This window comes from Vicugna pacos, chromosome 2, assembly GCF_048564905.1.
Source record: "Vicugna pacos chromosome 2, VicPac4, whole genome shotgun sequence".
Taxonomy (NCBI): domain Eukaryota; kingdom Metazoa; phylum Chordata; class Mammalia; order Artiodactyla; family Camelidae; genus Vicugna; species Vicugna pacos.
In genome coordinates, this window is record NC_132988.1 from 60,894,062 (window position 1) to 60,916,722 (window position 22,661).

The window sequence follows — 22,661 nt, forward strand, 5'->3', positions numbered from 1 at the left end:
CTAAATTCATGAGTTATTCTTTGAATCAGCAATGTTGAGAAAATCCCTTAAGGTTCTAGAGCCTTGTCTTTTTCATTTCGATAATGCAGTTTGTTGACATAATTAAATATAATAATGTATGACCTAGGGAGGTACCGAATACCCTCTTTAGTTGCCTAGATTACTTTAGAAATTTATACTACATTCAACATATAATTCATTGAATCCAAGCAATTAACATTGAGAATTACAAAATTCTCAAGCGTACAGTTCCTTCAAGGACCCTGTAGGCTCCTTCAGAGACTCGCAAAGTTTTAATTTATTAACAACATGGAGTAAGGCCATTTGTTATCTCCTTGAAATCTACTAGATTTCATTTACAGGAATATGTGAATGTGAATATTCAGTGAAATAATTATGTGAAGGAAATATGTGCAAAGAAGTTTCTAATTAAGGCTTTGATGTATGTGTTTTCAAATACAGTAATACATTTAAGTGCTAATTCTTATAGATGACACAACTATTTTCCTATATTTTAAGGTATGGTAAAAAGAATACTAAGTTGGGAATTAAAATATTTAAGTTTGACACAAGCTCTAGTAATAATCTATGCCATTAGGGACATCACTTGTGCCAAATACTATCACCTTGATTTCTTTTCCTCTGAGTGACAGTTTTCTTGCTTACAAAGTGAGCAGGTTGAACTAAATGAAATTATAGGTACTTTATACTGTTTCTTTCTGTGGCTCTAGTATCTCTTCAGTTTTCTTCTTAAGAGCAAGAACAATGACCTGTTTTCATCCCTGGCTTTGGAGAAATAATTTGACTGAAATTTGCTTACTCTGGTTAAATTATTAGCCCAGCTCAGATGTAACCAAATGCATAGAAGGCATGGATAGTTGAAGAAAAATTGTAGGCTTGCAGTAATTGGTTTTTTGCCCAATATTTTACGTAACAGATGTATAGAACTGGAAATATATTTCTAGTTTTTTTTTCCCAAAATCTTGAATGTCAGAGGAATTTCCCAACCTTACTTAGTTGTTCATATTCTCTCTTTTTCTCTCTCTTCATTCATATACTAATTTACTGAAGTTCCAAACCAAGTATGGGACATGGGTTTCTGTGTAAATATGTGTGAATGTTGTGATTTTTTGTTGTTACTAAATTAACATTTGTTACATAGAGCCACTGGTGTGTCAGCTTGTAAGCCAGGGTTCAAAAAAAGACCACAAGGGAAGTGAAATAGATAAGATCATTACTTGCTGGAGGTCTTGGAGGAGGTAAGGGTATCCTTTGAGGGGTCACACAGGGAGGTCAAGGCAGGGTGTAGGCAGAGAGTGAGCAGCAGGACCTGGGGCACGTGCGTTTATTAGGATCCACAGGTGGAATGCTTTGGGTTCCTGAGCTGAGGCTGGATTGGTCAGTTCAAACCAAAAAGAGCAGGGCTTTGGTAAGCTCCTCAGAGGCTTAAGGGGTGCATAAGGGAAAGAAGCTGGGAGGCAGAAGAGGTTATTGATCATATGGGGCCTTGGGGAGTCATTTCAGGAACTTACATTTACTTGTGACTGTGGACTGTTACCTTGGACGTGAACTTGATGGAGAGGCTAGTGTCATTGTCAATTTAAGACCCTGTAGGCCTCTTAGCGACACAAAATGGATTCCAAGGCAGTGATATCTTGGAGCAGTTTAACTAAACTCTCAACTGTGGTTGGCGGGGTGAGTCTGCTTCTGTCAATTGCTTTTTTCAAATTAATCTGAAATGATGAATTGAAGGAATAAATAAAGAAAAAAGTATTTTAATCACAGTAATTTTTCCATTCATGCTTTCCCACTGAAGATGCCAATTGTAGAGGAACTGAGTTAACTTCCAGTTAATTATACATGTCAAAATAAATAGTATGTTTTAAGTCATAGTAACTTTCTAATTTAGATTGATAGCTCCCTTCTTTTTGCCCCTTTATTTTGTCCCATTTAATGTTTCCACGGTTCTTCATCAACTTTGTTGAGAAATGATTTGCAAACAATAAGTATACTTATTTTAAGTATAAAGTTCATTTGGTTTTGACAATTATAATTACCCATGTAACCACAATCATAATCAAGACATAGAATATTTGTATCACTACATATGCCTCTGACTATTTTCTATCTGTTCAGCCTGATTTTGGCCCCTGGCAGCTACTGATTTGCTGTCACTATAAGTTAGTTTAGCATGTCTTATAATTTGATATAAATGAAATTATATAGTTTTACATTTATCCAGCTTCTTTCACTCAATACAGTGTTTTTGAGATTCAGTCAAATTCACTGGCATCAGTATTTCATAATTTTATGTTACTGAGCAGTATTCTATTCTTTAGCTATACCAGAAATTGTTTATTTATTCATTTATTGATGGACATTTGAGCTGTTTCCAGTTCTGAACTAAGGATAAAGCTGCCAGGAAAATTCACGTTAAAGTCTTTGTGTAGACTTGTATTTTCAGTTCTGCAGGATAGATATCTTGGAGTAAAGTAGCTGGGTTGTATAGTAAGTATATTTTTAAACAATAAGAAAATGCCAAACTGTTTACTGAAGTAGTTAGTATTTGTGTCACTTTATATTCCCACCAGCAATGAGAGTTCCAGTTGTTCCACATTCTTGTCAATGTTGATATTGTAATTCTTTTTCATTTTTGCTGTTTTAATAGGTGTACGTTTGCATTCTTCCAATGACTAATAATGTCGAACATTCTGTGTATGTGCATGGCTAGTTTTGTATTTTGTTTTGCAAATGGCTGTACAGGGCTTTCCTCTATTTATGAGGATGTTTGTGTTCTCATTGCTTATTTATAGCTTTATATGTTATATATATATATATATATCTTTATAATGCTGAATATGAGCCCTTTGTCATATATAATTTATAACTAATAATTATTGTTATTACTATTATTTTAGTCTGTGGCTTGCACTTTTCTTGAATATGTTTTACAAGAAGTATAAGTTTTTAATTTTGGTGAATTCCAATATTTCATATATATTCTTATTATTTTTAAATTATATATAACAAAGAACTTCCAATTTGTTAACTTTCTTCTCTCATTGTTAGTAATTACTGCATCTTATGAGGGCGTCTTTGGCTACACTGAGGCTGTGAAGATGTTTCATAAATTTAGCTTTTTATTTAGGTCATTGTCAATTTCAAGTTAATGATTTGTATGGTATAAGATAAGGGGTCAGGTAAATGTTTTCCATGCAGATGCCCAGTTGCTTCAACATCATTTGTTGAATAGACTATCTTTCTACACTAACTTACCTTTGCATATTTGTTGAGAATCAGTTAACAATGAATGTGTGCATTTGTTTGAGTTCTCTAGTTTATTTTATGATCTACCTGTCTGTTCTCACAAATACCAAACAATCCTGATTACAGTGACATTATAGTAAACTTTGAAGTAAAGTGTTATAGGTCCTTCAACTTTGTTTTCCTTTACAAAATTATTTCAGCTACTCTTTTTCCTTTGTAGATCCAGATGAATTTTGAAATCAACTTGTCAATTTCTTAAACAAAACGTACTATGATTTTGAGATTGAGTATAATGTATAGAATGGAATCAGAAAGACAGTGCCAGATCCTGTTATAAAGAGCTTCTTCAGATCTTTAGAAGATTGTCCAGTGTGGAGGTTGCTAAATCCTAAATAAATGTATTTACCGTTTAGCGTGTGGTATCATGGTTTAGAGTACAGCCCTGAGAGAGATTTCCTGCATTTGATCTCATTGCTTATTATTTAGAAGAGCTTGAACAAGTTATTCGTCATCTCTGTGCCTTAGTTTCCTGTTTATCCAGTGAGAATAACAATAGTGACTATCTTGAAGGGTTATTTGTAAGAGCTAAATTAGTCCATGTTTGGAAAGCACTCACAACAGACCTTGGCAAATATTATGTGCCCTGTAGAAGTCTGGGGTGTTTTTTTTTTTGTTTTTGCTATTGAAATAGTTGCTGTATTCATTGCCATTCTTCCATGGTGGCCAAGAAAAAATATTTTATTAATTAACAATAGCTGCAGGCCAAGGTAATTTTTTTCAATGTTTTTCAGTGTTAAGTAAACACCTTGTGGGCTCTACATTCCTACTGGTGGATCTCCAGGTAGTGATAAAGCATAAGAGAAGCTATTGCACATAGGGACAAAAAAAAAAAGGAATTAATAATGCTGAAATGTGTAGAACAGTACAAGAAACAGATTAGAAATAATTAAAATAATATTCCTTTGAGAAGTAGTGAGAAAATCAACCACATGTTCTTGAAATACATACTCTTTCTTACTTTAGATCCATACATCACATAAGAGTGGCACCTTAGATGGGGAAGGATTTAATAAAATTTAAAAATCTGGAGAGATTGCTTTTATTCTTTTGGAAGAAGGATCTTTGGTGCTGCTGTTGCCCTGTTAGATGGGGAGTATCTTTTGGTCTCTTGGGCAGGCAGGCATGCACCTAGCTTTCCTGGTTAAAGGCTGCTGTGCCTGGAGATCATCAGTCATCTTCTTTAAGGCAAGAACCCTGGGAGGGAAGAAAAAGAGCCTAGAAGACAGTTTAGGAAGTCTAAAACTTATTCTAGGATTGAGAAGCAAGATAAAAAGGACCTTCAGTTTTCTTTTCTCTTTATTTTCTGTTCTAATTGCTGGAGGAAAAAAACATGTAGGGAACTCAAGTTGTGTGTTTTTCAGATGCAAGGATGATGTGTTCAGGAGAAAACCATACATAATTTTGATTCATCAGAGGAAAAATGACCTGAAAGTTACCACTAATCTTTAGTATTGAAATGTTAAATAGCAACACCTTAGATAATGTATTAAAAAATTCAGAATTTGTACGTGAGGCAAATAGGTATCTGATCTTTTGTGGCATTATGATTATTCTAATATCACAGGTCAACAAAGAAGAGTCATCTATTGTAATCTGGGAGAGCAAGGATGGTACCAAACATAGCTGTCACACTCTGTACTGGAATGTTTTTAACAGCTTCTTTGCACGAGGAGATGTTTTCATTACGTATCTGCTTATCTGTGATTGCCCCATGAAAAAGATCGATGAAAGAACGGCAGATATAATGGGGATTTCAGATATAATAGTAAGAAGTTTGTGACATACTTTCTGAGATAACCTAACAGGTAGTTCAGAAGAACTAAACTTGGAGTGGGCTCACAAGGCCTAAGTTTATATTCCAAATTCATTCTTTGTGGAAGAAACTGAGATATTATATGCCAGCTATTAGATCTGGTTTCCATGATGTTAAAGTAGAAATAATAAAGGTTTGCTCTCTACCCCTGCAATATTATTTTAAAGTATTTAAGATAATGTGTGTTAAATGACTCTGTAACCCATTATACTGGAGTAGTTTCCATCTTCAAGGATAGTACGACTATGCTTGAGGGTAAAAGTAGCTCTTTGCCTAAAGATCAGTCAAGTCCACCCAAACCGACAGACTCTGTGGATAATAGCAATAATTAGTAACTAAGATTCTGACTAGACATTCTTATAAAAAAGAAAGATGACTGGTCATGTTGTTATGTTCTCTGGTGTCCTTTCACTTCTGCAAGTGGAGGATCTCAACCCAGAATGAAAGCGTGTACGTTACCTGGAATTTCAAATGGGCTGAAAGCTGTGCATGTGTCCGTCATGTCAGTTTGCATTCAGTGAAACTATTTAGCGATACTCGTTCATCATTATTAATCTGGCTTAATTATTCACAGCCTTGGTTCATTATTTTTCTGTTTATTGCACAGAAGATTATTACTAGTCCATACTATTTTGACTGCTACCAATACTCAGTTGCTGGTTTGCAAGCAGGAAACATTTCCTTGGGACTGTATAAAGCAGTGCTGTGTATTTGTTCCTGTGTGTTTTTCTTCCAGATTAAATTTATTAGATTACATATGCTTGCATTTCATTATGAGATCATAAAATGTAATGTACTCTATAAATATCGACATGATGCAGTACCTAAATTACATTTAGGCTGTGTTGAAGACAACCACAAAGCAATGAAAAATTAAGTCTCTTATGATAACAGAGGATTTAGAGCCAAAAAAAAACCCCGACTTGTTTTGAATGGATCACAAGTAAGGTGTTTGCCTGTCTATAAGTAAACTTAATAAGAATATTTAATTTAAAAGTATACTAAAATACGTTTAAATTAAAATAGAAATAAGAAAGCAATTATGCTAAAACTAAAATAGCACTAAATTATTTTCAATAAAGAGAGTGTATTCAAATACTATAATTCCTAAATGAGACATTCTTACCACAGTTTACTGTTTATTGAGTTTTCTGTATACCAGTCATTATATGAAACTGTTTACACAGAATATTTTTTTAATCCCCACAGCTAATTCATGATGTAAGTATTAGTCTTCTTATTTCGTACTGAAGATATAAAGGACTAGTGAAAGTAAAATAACTTAACTGAGATCCAGAGCATGAAGTGAGTTCTGAACTCTGCCCAGGTCAAAGGCATAACACTATACTAATGCATAACTCTTCTATATACTATACCTACTCCCCTCCTGGTCAAGCCAGTATGTTAGTTTCTCATTGGCTTAGTTTATCAGAGAGGATCCTTCCAGGTATCATAGCTTCCATCTGATGTGGCTTCTAATTCTCTGTGTTTAGGTCTAAGTCCTGGAAGTAAGTCTTCTTGTAATGAGTTCATTCTGTTTTCTGTTTTGAATAATATTTTGTTTTTGCCAGCAGTCCTATTACTTCTCTAGCTATAAGGAATGCAGAACTTGTCTATATATTTCTGAACCTCAATTAATTTTGTTAGAATTCATGTTTATAAAACATTTATTTGTCATACTCTTTTGCTCATAACACTAGAATAGTCTTTTCTTAATGTGAATTTTTCTTTTTCAACATGGAATTGGAATTGTGTTGCTCAGAATTTAGGAATTAAAGTTCAAAAATTGAAATATATTTTAAGTATCGAGAAAAATTTAATTCTCTTTATGGATTTGGTAATTTAGCTGGTTATTCAATATTCTAGAAGTTTAGAAATATTTGTAAGAATGTCGTTACCCTGCAGCAGTCTGTATTCTGCCACAATATCTAAAATGATGTAAAACTGAAAAACATGATATTCAGTTAAAAATGTAACTTCTATATTTTGATGACAGTTTGACATAAGTGTGCATATGACTCACTTGCTATAGACGATAGAAAAATAATTATTCTGAAAATTTTAGCAAAATTCTTCAGTAAGAAAATTTGAACAATTCTTCAAAATTGTTTCCTTTTTTTCAAGAAAAAGAGTAAGTCTATCTGTTCTAAGAAATAGCTGTTTTTATTGTTTCTTTGAAGTCTGATATTTAGAAGGTAGGCTTACTAGATGTGTAAAGTGCAGCTAACACAGAAGTTTTAACAATTTTATTTTATGTAGAACTATGCAATACCAGAATATATATTCTTTCATTCACTTAGGCTAAATATTTTGAAAAACTTATGTCTTTGATGGTTTCAGAAATTTTATCTGTCTGCCCACATATAGAGTATTATCTCCACTGATGCCATAGACATTTGGTTATATGTGGATCTATTTGCTTCTCATGTTGACTTGTAGTTTTGAAGAATGTGTAGAGAGATTTGGATTTGAGACTCCCATCTTTGCCCTTTGGAAAGCGAGGACCTTTTTCTTTTAAATTTTGATTTCTGTACCTTCTATTATTTTGGCATACAAGAGCACAAAATATATTTCAATATTCTGTTTCTCTTAATGTTTAAGTTATGATCCAATTTATAGGGAATCATTTTTGAAAAATATGAAGAATATTAGAGAGAATTATTTGCTTTAATGGCCACATAGAAAAAATACTTAAGCTTAACTCTCCAGGAAAATCAGGTCCATTTCCGTGAAATAAATCAGCACATAGCAATTAGCACATTGTACAATAAAGAAGAATTTCAGAAAGTTGATTAGATTTCCAAAGTATTTTACACATTCTTATAATTTGCTGAAATGAACAGAAATAAGTCAATGATACTGAAAGATAGAGTGACTACAGCGATATTTCAAAAATAGAAAAACAAAATAATAGACACTATAAAACCTTGATGTGATTTAAACTATAGATGGCAAAAAGAAAAAGCTACCATAGCAAACACAAGCCATCATCACTATTGTGTCCTAGAGGGCGTGCTAAGAGAGCACTTCACATGTACTGCTACTTTAACTTTGTACAGCAACCTTTTTTTTTTTTAAGGAATTGATGGTATACAGTTAATTATGGTATAGCTTTAGTAGTAGCTGTTAGATTGTAGCTCATTTGTTGGATCATTTCTGTATTTCTAGAAGTTATTTCTTACGTCTCAGCCTAAAGCCTACTCCTTAGAAACCCTCCAGCCATTTTATAAGCACCTCATTTCTGTATTCAGTATTTGTTGCTTTGGCTACCTACAGTTGTTTCTCTTTCCTGTCCTGAACTGGACTGATAATTGCTAAGCTTTACTTGGTCTTAGAAGGACAAAGAGAAAGCAGGGACCAGTTACATGGTCTAAGAGCCAATAATGACGTGGATGGTCCATCCTCTTAGACATATTGAAAAACAATTTGACTTATGGGATGATATTTTTAATTTTTGTGCTGAACTTGTTTGTCATGAGTTTAATATGTGGAAATTGGAGTGGAAAAGAAAATGAAATGAACTAAAGGTAGTTGAGAATAATAATGAATCTAATTCCATTTTTCATTTTTGATTACTGACATATTTCAAACTCAACCACTCCTCAAATCTGACAATCTGATAAGAAAACTCAAGTTCTCCCTCCTTTGGTGCAGGCAGAAGTTTAATCCAAAGAAGCCCCAGCCAGAGTAGGAACTCTCACCCGGGTGACATTTGCTAACCACCATAAAAACCAAGCCATTCTCCTTTCCCAGTTCTCTCAAGCCTTTTCAGACCAGCTTGAGAGCCAGCCCTGTTCTTCTCAGAAAACCTCATTATGTGAATAAGAAACCATTCTCATACTATCTTGGTACAAATGTGGCACCATCAGTCTTGACATCCAAACCAAATTAAGGGTAGGGCTCATCTCCAATACTGTCATGATCACACAGTGAACATGGGAGCATCCAGGTGATGACCACCACCACTGGGAGTCTTCTCATGCTGTGGCTTGCCAGCTGGCTCTGTTGCCTGTTGACAACTTACACTTTCATTTATGTTTCTCTGTGCTACATTGGCTAAACCCTACTGAGCCTCTGTTATAAATTTAATCTACCTAAGTTAGAAGATTTGATAATTGGTGAAGAGGGACAGGAGAATGGGAGTGGGGCTCTTTTAAAAGTGGTTGATCGTGAATCTTAACCCAGATGTATCTGTGCATCTCAGATTGAATTATATGTCTCAATCCTAGTGTAAATTGTGAAATATACTACTCTCAGGAAGAATACTCTTACCGTGTTACGATTGGTAATGCCTCAAACAAAATTGATCCCCATTTTGTAGAGTACTTAGAGAAGACTGATGCCCTGCAGTATATGGACCAGTTGGATGGTTACTTCCGTTAAACAGTATTAGTTACCAATGTGGTATGTTGAAATCAGTCTTTAAAGCAGAAGGCTCACTAGGACCCTGCAGAATGCCTCTGTTACTGCTGTTGCTCAAGCTTTTATCATAACAAAGATCCTGATATTTAGATCCACAGGGAAAGACACTCATGGCACACCCTTGGCAGAGCAAACCTAGGTCTAGCCCAGGATTCTTCAGTGCAATAAAACAACCATAGCCATAGGGACAACCTTAACCCTGGCAATACTGATTTGAGACCTGCAAGAAGGAAAATAAAAATGAGTAGAGTAGTGAGGACCTCCCTAAATTATACCTGAAATAAAAACAAACAAAAAAGACAGTGAAAGCAAATAAATTGAAAATCTGGATATGGAGGTGGAGACACAAAACTAAAAAGAAGTCCACAATTTGACTCAATAAGAAATCCGAATTTTACTGAAGGAAATTTATACAACAAAAAGTTAAAGGGAGGTGATTGGCTTTGGCACTTCTACAAGGTAGGCTCTGATAAAGCAGATAACTTTATCTGCTGAAACATACTAACTGGTAAGCTTTCATGGGCTTATTGATACCTGGGCTTGAATTAGGGTTATAAATAGGGTTATATATACTAAATTTAAACAGGGTAACTCATGTACTCTTAAGAAAGTTACTGGACATAAAATAGAGAACAAACAGATGTCTGAACCTTAACCACTGGAAATATTGCCTTGCCTATAAATTCCCCATAGTACCATTGCCTTAAAATAGTCTGCAATGGGCATGAACACTCCTACCCAATGAGTAAGAAATTAAAATGAATTAAGTCTGTACCACTTACTGTCAGCTTCATAAAATAGAATCCCGTGGATTTTGGCCTGCCTCCCCCTTGTTTTTTTTAAAGGTAATTAGTAATGTTATAGAATGCCAATACAAGTGTTTCTGGAATGTGTTTTAACCCAAAAGCTAGGAAAATTTAAACATATGTAGATAGAAAGATTGGACTGAAGTCTGACCTTATAAGTGTCCGTATTTTTATCAGATCATGAATATAGAGCTGAATTGATTTAACTAAAGTTGTGCATTTAAGCTTTGTGACTATACTACAACTGTGATATTCTAGACCCTAAATCATAACACAGTTGTTTAAATTACCATAATTTAAAAAGACTTTGTTTTATCATTGTTTAATTCAGCTTCACTTATATATATATTACCTAAATGTTTATTTATTAGGCTGTGAATTATTAGTCAAAAAAGAAATACTTCGTAAGAAGTAACTGTAGGCCAAATTTAATCATATAGAAAATTCAAATGATATAGGAAAGCTAACTCCTGACATATATATATATAAATAAATTATATATGATGTATGATGTAATACATATGACATAGTTTAAGATGATGGTAAATGTCATATAATTAACATCAAGAATATGTGATGCTTACATTTTAGGCTGTTACATATTATTGAAAACTAAGGGATGAATTTCAACTTTGAGTCTCAAATGTGGCCCATGTTTTTCGGATATCTGAATCTGTCATTTTACCTGGGAAAAAAAGGTTATTTATCTCCACCTTGTCTATTAAGTTATAAATGTGAGGTCATGTGCTCTTATAAGTAGGATCATCCTTGGAAGTCAGAGATCTGTAAAGTTTTCTAGAGTCTAACATCCTCTCTGGTTCCTCAGAAACCATCACTAATAATGGCTACTAATGGCTAATAGTAGCCATTATTAGTGATGGTTTCTGTCATCATTTTTTAAGAAAATCTCAAGAGATTTTAAGCAACTGTTAAAAATCTGACTAAACGTCAGAAACTAAAACAACTTAAGAGGCACTCTGTATAGGAAAGAGAGAAAAATAAAATTGCTGATTCCCTAAAAACCTGTCAAAAGCTGCTGAGTAATTCCTTACTTTCCTTCGGTTGTTTTAATATCAACTATGGCTGTGAGTGTGTCCAGCTGCTTCTTGTTCTCACGGAGTTAGCTGCCTAGAATCATTTACATAGCCATGTTAGATCATAAACTATACTTGCTTTCCAGTGACAGCTATGGTATTTATGGCTCATTATTTTAATTTTTTTTTTCAAAACTAGCCTGGAGCAACATTATGATCAAGCCTACGTAACAGACTGCAGCGCCACCCTCCTGAATTTGTGTTTTACTCTGGGCAGGGCAGAGACTTTTCTTTCCCCCTTGATTCAGAGTGAATTCTCTGTTCTACTAGACTATCTTTTCTGCAAAAGGATTGTATGGTTGAACAAAATATTCTTTCTTGATAATGACTCATAACAGATATGTATGGCATTTGGCAAACATTCCTAATTTCTCATTTCATTTAATTTTCTCTAGCCTTCCCTCCCATAAATATTCACCATGGTTGACAGTACAGTCATACAAATCATATTCTAGGAAAGGCTTTGGCTTTCCTATAATCCCCCAAGTCTAATAAACATTCCAAATCCAGCATTATAATCACAAAGATATTCCAATGAAAAGCTTTTTCTTCCATGGAGACTAAGAAGTTGGATGGTTAATGGCAGTGTTCAGTGAGGGACCATCCTTGACTACAACAGAGAGATAATTATAATCTGGCAGTTAGTAGTCACTGAATGTTTAATTTATTAATTCAGCAAATTTTTTTTGAGAAGTTACTGTGTGCAGAATACTCTTATAGTTGCTAAGGATGCAACAGTAAGTAAAGGAGACAGAAATCTTCGATGACATAGACCAGGATAATGCTGCTCTATTAAATAACTCTATACTCTTAGAAGTTTAAAACTATGAAGGTTTATCGTATACAAGTTGAATCTTTATTACAGATTAGCTGGGGGATCTGTTTTTTATGTTCTCACTCTGCAGCCCAGACTGATTTTGTAGCTGCTGTTATTTCTACCAGTCACAGAGGGATAAGGAAAGAGTACTATGAAGGGTCTCACACCAGTGAGCAAGTGCCCCAGAACAGAAATGATCAACAGCAGTGTTGTTCACACATCATTAGAACTAGTCACATGATCCCACTCAAACAGAAAAGGCTCAGAAAACGTAATCCTCCCATGTGTTCAAGAGCTGGAAAGCTGGATGTATTCTGTGAGCAGCACGAATTATTACTACTTGGGCACTGGCATATGATAATAAGTCAAATACATAGACTATATAGATTATATATAGATATTATTAAGTCAAACAAAACAGGAAAGTTAAATAGAAAGTTTAGATTTGGGGGTACAATTTAAAATAATAAATCACAGAAAGTGTAACAGATGTTGACACTAAATGAAGACATGCAGTAGGTAGAGGGTGAGACAGTCACCTGTGAGGAAGAGAATTCTAGACAGAGGGCAGAGAAAACACAAAGATCTGAGGGTAGAGATTTGTGTTGTGAGATCCTGAACAGCAACAGAGCTAATGTTGCTGGAGGAGAGAGTAGAAAGAACGAAATTGAAGAAGTAATTATGGCCAGATCAGCTAAAGCCACTTCCAGGCTTTGAACAGAAAAGTAAAATGATCTTTTCTACAGATTAGCGAGATCTTCCTGTTGCTGTATTGACAGTAGAAAATGTGGGGGCAAGGACATAAATGTGATGACCAGGGAGGAGGCATTCATCTGTGCAAGAAACAAATCAGACTTGACTCATGTTCGTAGCAATGAAGCAAGTGAGTCCTCTGGACTCTGAATATGTTTTAAAGAGTCAGCCAGCATAGTTTGCTGATGAATAGTTTGTCGGGAGAGAAAGGAAGACTTCAACGATCAGGGTGTTATCCTGTGAAACGAAAGGGCTAGCATGTCCTATAAGCTCTCACTTTAAATATACATATAGTTACCTGGCCTTCTGTTGCTGCCATTCCCACTGCCACCTCCTTTGTGCATGTCAGCACCATCTTTCCAGAGCCTCAGACTGGTATAACTCTGTCCACTCTTTCACTGACAAGACAATTTTCCAGATAGTAGCCCAAGTGATTTCTTTGAAAACAAAATATTTTCTGTAACAGAGATCAAATTTCAAAGTCTTTGCTTTGAATTTCAAAGGCCCCACATGATGTGGCATTTGGCAACCCCCTGACCTCACTTATGATCAGTCTCCTTCTTTGCTCACTCAACTCCAATCAGCCAGCGTTTTTGAACTTTGAACATAACAAATACTTACCCTTTCAGGATCTTTCCATACTATTTTCTGAGTGAAATAGTTTTCCCCCAAATATTGCTAAGATCCTCACTCACCTTACTCAGGTTTCTTTTCACGAGTCAGACCATCATAAAGGACTTTTCTGAATACTTCATCTATAATCTTTTCCTAGCCCCTAATCTTTTCCACTTTGCTCCTCTTTATTTTCCTTGTAGCACTTGTGAATGACTCATGAAATATATTTATTTGAGTATATTTTTATTTTTGCATTTTCTTCACTCCACCTCTCTGCACTAAATTTAAGAATTTATTAAGGCAGAGAATTAATCTGACAGACTCACACCTCTTTCCCCAGTACCTGAATTAGTGATTAGCATAGAGGGAGCACTCAAGATATATTTGTGTTGCGTGAAAGAGTAAGTGAATAAAATACAGATGGATGAAATTAGAGTCTTCTACCAGTGCTCCACTTTTTGAAGTTTGAGTAAGTTAAGCAATAATCTGTTGAACTGTTAGAAACTAGAGATGTCATAATGTAGCCAGTACCATGAATGGAAGGGGAAAAAGATTCAATTACTGATATTGTTAATATCTTGACAAAAGCAATTGAGTTCCACTAACATTCTGAAACAATTTGCCGAGTTCAAATATTGTTGTATAGAAAATAGAATAAGGGTAAAGACAAAACCACAGTGTAAAGCTTAAAGAATATTTATCCATTTTCTGTATGTAAATACGTGCCTGGGCCATAGTGTTAATTTCTAAAAATGAATGTAGGGAGTAAAAATTCTTAGAATATAATAGTAGGAGACAATTTAATAAACAGTTTGGGAAGGAAAATTAAAACTTGTAGTCTTAATAATTGAAAACAGTATTTAAAATAACATTTAAATCGAAAAATGGCACTTCTAATTGAGTAGAATCCAAATCTGTACATCGAGTAGAATATTGAACTCTATGGTCTGGTTTGCCAGAAAGTTCCCCCAAGGGCTCTGATAGTTGCAGCTTTATCGGCTGTGTAAGTATAGCCAGATTGTTGGAAATGTGGAGCCTTGGTGATTTGATCCTTTGTCCTATGCTAAAGAGAGTGTTGACCTCTTAAGTGACTTTTTATAAGTATATAAAATACTAAATAATTTTATCATATGCTGAAGAATGCTCCAGGTTTTAAACTGTATTTATATTTTTATAAGTGCATTCCAAATTTTAATAAATTAGCTGAAAGAAAAATTGCAAAAGCTAGAGTAATTATTAGAACATTTTGGAAACAACTATCTCAGTATTGATAAGAGAAATAATTCCAGATGACAATGAGAAATAAATAATATAGTTGACAGAAAGAGCAAATTTGACATGATATGCTTTAAAAAGTTCAGTGTGAATCAGTGGCTACCAAAATCAGAGCCGTATGAGTAATGTTTAAGTTGGCTTCATAATTTTATTTCATCAAGTATGATATTAAATTTCAGCTTAGAAAATGAAACCTCATTTACTTCAGTTTTAGAGACAAGATCACAAGAAGTCAAGGTAAGAACAAACAGTAGAACAAAGAATATATTTCTAGTTGGTGATTTAGTACACTTTAAAGGGATACTGTCAAGGATGACAGGGCTCAAATTGAACCTACCCTGTATATAAATGATTGTGTTTGGCTCCTTCAGGACTCAGGGCCCTAGGATTTGTAACCCAATGAACTCAGCTGAAAATGTATTATCATTAGAGAGGAACAGGTATTAAGTAGTTATGAGAAAAGTGGTGAGCCTCTTTTTCCTGTATTCAAGCAATGCCTGTCTGTGATCACTATGGAACTAAATGTGTGGGAATATTGGATATCTGAGGAAGTTCTGTGCTCTGTGTTCAATATTATTATCTAACCCTGTCTATATTCTGCATCTATATATCTGTGCCTGTCATATGTTAGCTTCTGAGATATTTTATACTCTCAGTTTCCAATTTCGGAGAGAGATTAAATATCTTGCTCAGGGACACCAATTTGGTCATTGTAATTTTGTTTGAATCCATGCTGTCTGATTCAGATATCCATGTTCTTTCCACTGTACAACGCAGACTCTCAAAGTGGAGATTCAAGTAAACTTAACAAGCATTTTGGAGATTAACTTGCCTATAGAAAGCTTTTTTTTTTAAAACTGGTGCCATTCATAATCCAGCCATCCGAAATACACACACACACATATATACCACAGGATACACGTATGAAATATATAGTTTCAAGGTTTTATTAAATGTTTTATTAAATGCTAAGAATGAAATGTTAAGAATGCTATAACTCATGAGTTTTGTAGGTACTCTGCAGATACACAATCATAAATTACTAGTAGTATTCAGTTTATATTTGTAAATCCTAAGGACTTTCAAATACATATTTTATGTATATCCTTTATATTTGTGCCCATGTTATTAATAAGCAGTTGTATTATAATTGACTGCACTTAAATAAAAATATATAAATAAGCAGTCCTATAGAAAATGTTAGTTTTAACATTTATACAAATTGAACCCATGACTGCATTTCATTCAGTAAGAATGGGCAATAACTAGATACATTTGTGTTTCTTGCTTGTCCCTTGACATTGGGATTGGATTGTATCATTTGGCATGTGTCTCCTTTCAAAATGAGGGCAGCATTTCAGTTACTATATATTTGTGCCAAATTCTGGCTAAACTGTTTAATTCACATGGACCTGAAGGGATTGTAGCTGTGGGCTTTGTTTGTTCTTGTTCCTATAAATCACAGGACAAGGCAGGTTTTAGGGCACTGTTTGAATCAGTCCCTCAGGTCTCCCTTAACAAATGGGTGTCACTCACAAATGCTGGCGATGATGACTTCCTGATTTCAATTGCACTTTTAGAGGGCTGGTAGAGAGTGACCTATGGCCTTTTTTGCAGTCAGTCCCAGGAAGATGGGAAATAGTAATTATAGTGTAATAAAGCACAAGAGGACTCTATTTAAATGGCAGAATTTGCATTTAAATGGGAATTTTAAAATGAAAACATGTAAAAGCTTGATAGGTACAATATTTAGTATACAGCTCATGCCAGCTGTTAGAAGTACGCTTAATCACATGTCATGTGTGGATGTGCAGAGGTGTGCTTCTGTGCTTGCCCAAAGGGCACGGGCGGAGAATTTGAATGAGATTGAAAAGGAAAAGGTAAAATTAGCCGTAAATATTACATTTTTCATCAAATTGAATTATAAGCATATTTTGGTTTTTTAACAGAGTAGGGAATTAATTCTTTTGGGGCACTCCAGTGTTATGACCTATAGCTAAGGACAATGACTAATTGATTAACACTTAGGAAATGTAATGGAATTTAACTTCCTGAACTGCCCACAGTAATTCTGCATTAATCCATTAATTGAAAGTGTTTATTTATATCCTGGATAGGAATTTAAGGTATACAGAAGTTTAAATACATTTGAGAGTTGGGAGGCATTTTGAAATTGATGTGAAAATCTATCATGAAAGTGATTTCCTTTTTTTAAAATAAAGTGGATACTCATGAGGATACCTTTGCAGATTGTGAGAAGGCAAACAAACTCACTTCACTCAATGCAGCAAATAATATGATGAAGGAGAAATAATGTTTAAAGACTGTGTGTTATTTCAGATGTTTTCTGTTTTGCTGAGGTAGTGATTTTATTGAATAACTCAACCAATATAGCCTATTGAAAAGAAATGATAAAAGGTATATTTTCAGATATTCCCAATTTGTAAAAAGTTCTGTCAGAATGATATTACTGCCCAACTGTTCAACGAATAGCTATAAATCAATTAGTTTTCTGATCACAAGACAAGGTAAAAATGTATACTCTAGTGTTTCAAACCTTGTCGTAAGGCAGCTGAGTAAAAATACAGGTAGCTTGTTTCTTAGGTTTCACATATTCAAAGGCAGACAACTATCAGAAACAAGTTTGAGGTCATCTATGTGAAAACAGTTTCTAAAGTATATTTTCTATTGAAGGCAGTTAAATCAGCATAGTAATCAATGCATATGAGTATTTCTCACCCTTTCATGTTTGCTCTTTATATTTAATAATGAAAATGCAAATACCAGTGTTACCACAGACAGACTCACCTTATTATTTGGATTTTCTTGAGCATATCTATTTCTAGCATATAAAGCTGTTAGGAAGAAAAGAGCTCAAACAACGATACATGTCTGCTGTCTAAATGTGCTTGTGGACTCATAATTTTAGTGATTACATAAGTTATAAAATAGCAAAGGGCCCTACTTACAGTCCAGCAGACTCACCTGGTTTTGAGTACACTTAGTTATGGAGTAGAAGCTTTTGTAAATACAGCAGTATCCATGTCAGAAAGTAACAAGGATTCTGATGAACTTCAGTTTGATACGAAATTTCATGGATGATGCTATGTGTTTCTCAGAGGGATGAGCAGTCCATTTGAACTCCATTTATGAAAGAGTTGTAGGGGTTCTCAAGTGCCTGAAGATACCCCTCCCAATCCTCAGTGACCTCCAGCATGTTTCCTTCCACCTGCAATTATATCTTTCAGTTTTAATCTCATTTATTAACTCCCAAATTGGGCTTAGTATGTTCTCCTTGCTCTAACAGTGACGGAAGTTAATGAAAAATAAAGAGAAGTGGGCCCTAAAAACTTTCATTCATCTATTTTGTCATTTGATAACTATTTAGTGAACACATACTATATCCCAGGTGCTTTTTAGCTACTGGACATAAAACAGTATATAAAATAGTAAAATCCTTGTACTCAAATTATATAATGTATATAACATAATGCTAGGTAACAAAATCAAGTTAAACACGTGTTAAGACCCCAAAACTTGGTACAGTATGAGAGAAGTGCTATTTTATATAAGGTTGTAAGGGACCTGAATAAATTAACTATGCTGGAGACATCCTGGGCAACGTTTGTGTGGATGGTACTAAGTGTCCAGAGTCTAGATTACTTTACTTGATATTTTATGCAATATCACACCCAAGTCAAGCTCAACTCTTTCATAAAGAGTTAGTGAGGAAATGGAGCCAGGAAGAGTAGTTAGTAAGCCATGGCACTGATACCAGAAGAGGTGAGGATACGATGGACTAAGATGATGGCAGTTGAGCAAACAGAAGTGAGAGTGTTTGAAAGGTATTAAAGAAATAAGTAATAAGGGTAGACTTATTTCTTCCATTTGATTTTTTTCAGTTTAAACACAATTCTTTCCATCTATTTTTGTGAATATCTATGTTAAGTACAGATGTGATCTCCAGTCGTTTGAGAATATTAAGCGATTCTCTACTGCTGCATGGAATCTAATGAAGGGAAGTAGTTGCAGGGAAATATTATCAACAAAATATGTATGGTGGTTATCTTAGGTACATTTTTTAAAGCTTCCAAATATATATGGAGAGAGTTAGTATCATTTTGGGGGAGTAGTAATTAAGTTTATTTATTTATTTATTTTTAGAGGAGCTGCTGGGGATTGAACCCAGGACCTCATGCATGTTAAACATGTGCTCTACCACTGAGCTATACCCTCCTCCTTATATATTAAGTACTGTTTAAAATCTTATTAATAACTTTTTTCTATATAATGAGGGACATGTTTTTTCCATTGTGGATAAAAATAATCAGTTCCTCATGAGGCCTTAACTAACTCCGCCAGAGAAGGTTAGGCACCCTGACATATGTTTCAGTGGCATCTTGTATAATCTGTGTTAACATCTTCATACTTCATTGAGAAAACTGTCTAAAACCTTTCTTCTTCACTAGAAATAAGATCTGTGAATTCAAAACCTGTCTATACAAGACATTTTTGGGGCTCTAGCACCTATGATATTCCTGGTAAAGCAGATACTCAAAAATATTTATGGAAAAACTAGATGAATAAAAGGGGGACAATATTGTACATGTAATTTTCTCTGGACTATTAAAACATTTATCAAAAGCAAAGATACTTTTTGGATTAAATTTAATTTTTTTAAAGTCAATTAATATGGTGCTGTGAGAGATATGTGGAGGGCTGAGTGGCATATCTGGTAAGTAGTTAGTAATAAAAATCTATGGCGTTAACAATTCTTAGGATCCTAATGTCCCCATCCTTTTAGGACTCAGAACTGAAATCAGAGGATATAATGACAGCTTGGAGCAAATATTAGTGAAAAAAAAAGTAAGATTGTATTTGACATAACAAATAAGTATGAGCTCTTTTCTCTGGTTAATATTAAATCCTTCCCTGTGGTTCTTATTTCACATTATTAGACATTTTGCAAGTAATATTGCTGGATAGGTGTAAATTAGAAGAAAAATTTAAGTAAAAAAAGGACATGCTGCAAATATTTTTTCAATAGGTTGAAATTCTATTACTTCTAGGGTTAAAAAAACTAAATAAATTCAAAACATAATAACAGTGGTAAAAGTCTTCATATTTATAAATTCTGAAAACATCTTGAGAGAAAAGGCATATGCATGTTAAATGTAATTAGGCTTCCTCTTTTGCCTTTATATTAATAATGTATAATGTATATATGTAATAACATCTGCCTTTTATAAAACTGATCTCAGCTGTTAGTTGTTTAAAATTGATTACATAAATATTCCTGATCTTAAATCATTTTAAGACAGGATTTCAGTGAATTTTCTTGAGCATTCATGCAGAAATGGTAGTTATGCAGAGTTGTGCTTCTTAGTAAATAAACTATATTTTCAACTTTACCCTTTTGATTTTGTAGGTAAGGGCATAAAGAAGCACAGGAATATTTATTTTAGAATTTTTAAAAAATCTTCCATCTCAGCTCTGTGTTCTATTTTCTCAGTGATTAACAATTTTAGTTTCATAAACCATTGGTTTTGTTCAGTCCATAACTGCATTATTGACTAGTATGTTTATTCTTTTTTAAGGTACTATATTTGTTCTTATATGTATTATACTTAAATTATACCTTAATTTCCCTTGGCTTTTGATAGCTTTCTCATATGTGTGGGCTGGTCAGTACTCACTTGATTGTTCTAGGAGTGTTAATATTCTTTTAATGGAATGATGTATGACACCATGTATTTTACATAAATTTTCAAATACAATAATATTTTTTATGGCCACACTACTAACAGACTATAAATTAAGCTCAGAATGAAATACTGGGGAATTTCATGTCCAATCAAGATCTGGACTAATACTCAACCAGAAACAACTAAAAATGGGGAAAAAAGCAAAAAAAAAAAGTTCTCAAGACATTGGAATCAGGCAGTGAAGGACAGTGATACATGGGATGTGGGAAACAAATACAGTGAGCCTGATAATTGCTTTAGCCTACTTTCAGAGTCAAGAAACCCAAATGTAGCCTGAGAATCTCCCTCGCTGGAGACGATGAAGCTGTTACTCTAGAGGTCAGTGAAGCTACAATGAGCAGGCACAAGTATCAGAGAAGAGAGAATTGCTCGGATAAATAGCTTTCAAGATCTTCAGAGGATATCCTTTGAGTAATCATCTGAGTACTAATCAGTCAAAGATTGAGAGTAACTTCCAAGATTGGATGGAAAATCACCCAAGAGGATTAGCAGGAACAATATCTGAAGCTCCCATAGGTTGAGAGTATTTCCTATTTCTACCAGACAGAGGCTAAACCCTTATAATTTACAGAGCATCAGGTATGTTACTTAGAAGGGTCTTGCCTCAGTGGTAGAGAAAAATTAGACATAGAATAAATCTTGCTCTTATCTCAACTAATGAAGATAAACAAGTTACAAAAAATTAGCTATTTCTAATTTAACTTAAACAAATCTCAGAATTTTTGTATTAATACAAAAATTCAACAACCAACAAGGTAATTTCACAATGCCTGTCATCCAATCAGAAATGGCCAGGCATGGAAATAAGCAGAAAAATGCAACCTACTATGAAATAGAATCAATTGATTAAAATCAACACCAATAACCAATATGGTAGAATTAACATAAAAGAACATTAAAAACAGATACAGCTCTTCCCGTAGGTTCACGATGCTAGAGAAAAAATTACGTACATAAATTAGAGACAAGGAATATATAAAAAGGACCAGAATCAACCTTCTGTAAGATGAAAACCACAATCACTGAGAAGAAAACTACACCAGATAGGGCTAATAATGGATGATTAGTTATTGCAGCAGAAAATATTAGTGAACAGGAACACAAGGTAATAAAAAGTATCCAAAGTGAAAGACAGAAAGGAATGACTGGAAGACAAACACAGATGAAAAGTTCGGAGACATGTATATTAGCAACTCTCTCTCTCTCTCTCTCTCTACACACACACACACACACACACACATACACACAGATATGTATATGAAGAAAAATAAATTCCTTTAAGTAGGAGGAAAATTATACTAAATAGAAATCTGGATTTTTCCAAAGGAGTGAAGAGAAGCAGAAATAGTGATTACAGGGGTATATGTGTATAAAAGACAAAACAAAATTAAATCTCCTTAAAAGCTAATTTATTATTTACAGTAAATGTCACAGTTGTGCACTGTGATGTTTCTATAATGGGGGCAGAGAGTAAATAGTTTAGTCTTTGAGGAATACATTTGGTCTCTATTGCATATTTTTTGTTTTGTATTGTTTATAACTTTAAAAGGGCAAAAACCATTTTTTGTTGTTGTTCTTAGGCTATACAAAAACAGGCTGCGAGTAGGTAGGATTTGGAAGAAAAAGAGGAAAATATATACAGAGAACAGATGGAATAAATGGAAAACAAATAGCAAGATGATTTATTTAAAATAAACTATAATAATTTAAATAGTCTAAACACTCCAATTTAAAGATGGGAATTTTCAGGTAGGATTAAAAAATCCAGGACACCATTCACTTTATGTTGCCTGTAAGATACTCACTTTATTTATACAGGTACAAATAAATTAAAATAATGGAAATAAATATACCATGCTAACACTAATCAAGTGAAATTTGAATGATTAACTGATTCTAGAGAAAAGAATATTATGAGAAATTAAGAGGAATATTTCATAACAATAATAGTCAATTCACCAAAAAGGCCTAATA